The sequence below is a fragment of the Aplysia californica genome, unplaced genomic scaffold (genome assembly GCF_000002075.1).
Source record: "Aplysia californica isolate F4 #8 unplaced genomic scaffold, AplCal3.0 scaffold00190, whole genome shotgun sequence".
Lineage (NCBI taxonomy): Eukaryota > Metazoa > Mollusca > Gastropoda > Aplysiida > Aplysiidae > Aplysia > Aplysia californica.
In genome coordinates, this window is record NW_004797460.1 from 771,094 (window position 1) to 772,454 (window position 1,361).

Below are 1,361 nucleotides of genomic sequence, written 5' to 3' on the forward strand. Positions count from 1 at the left end.
TAGATCACAAATGTATTTACACCGAATCTGAATATTTTAACTTTTTAGCATTTTAAAGTAAATTAGTTACCAGTCGTGAAGTGAACTTTCGCAGAGGTGAACAACTTGTGTTTCGCGCGCTCATATGACCTTAGCAGTTGCGAGCGCCGTAAAACCTTATACTATACATATACATAAAAACAATAGTCTCCAAAACGACCCGATCTGGAAGGCTTCAATTTTTAAAAAGTGCACTGGGACAATTTCACCTTTAATATTCACTGATTTTGAACCCGATAATTGACCTATGAGCTGTGCACAGCAGCAGCAATATTCCACTATAACCGACTCGCATGTCTGATTGCGCTATAGCAGTATTTTATTTACAAAGGTAAAGAGGAGAAAAAACGGGGTTTTAGAATAGTGTCTTTATAACAGACTTCTCGTTTTTTCCGGACTCGTTATAATATAAGTGGACTCCACTGTATAGTGTTCACATGGCTACCTAGCCACATGGGCATCCGAGGAAACGAGCAGGTGGATCTCCTGGTGAAGGAATCTTTGTCCCTTCTGTTGGGATCAACAACAAACACTCTCCCACAGACTGACTTTAAGAATAAAGTCAAAAACTGCACCTTCAATCTGTTGGAGACACGTTGGAAGAAACAAAAAACCCAATAAACTTCACAAGATCAAGCCCAAAGTGGGTCCACGAGAACCTTCGGGCCTCTCTCTCCCGAAGAGACGAAGTCATTTTACTCGATTACGTATCGGACACATCTCCCTGACAGGGTTGGGTTGATTTAAATCAGTCGATTTTTTTTATTTAAATCAACTTGATTTTTTAAATAAAAATCAGTGATTTAAATCACTTTTTTTTAAAAATTATTTTTATTCAGTCTTTACATATTTCAACATTCAGAATTCGTTTCCTTGGTTTCATAAAACAGATATAAAGTTTAGTAGACTGATATAATCATGCTTAAAAGTCTGCTCCCCCCCCCCTTCACTGTAAAATAATAGTATTCAATTTAATTTTCCCCCATAATTGAAGTCAGAGCTGGGTTGATTTAAATCAGTTGATTTTTTTTATTTTAATCAACTTGATCTTTAAAATAAAAATCAGTGATTTAAATCACTTTTTAAAAATGTTCTGTTTTTACATATTTAAACATTCAGAATTCCTTTCCTTGGTTTTATTAAACAGATATAAGGTTTAATAGACTAATATAATCATGCTTTAAAGTCTGCTTTCCCCCCTGTCACTGTAAAATAATACAGTATTCAATTTTCTTTTTTTTCCATAATTGAAAACCAGGGTTGGGTTGATTTAAATCAGGTCGATTTAAATCAGTTCATTAAAAAAATTTTTAATCAACTTG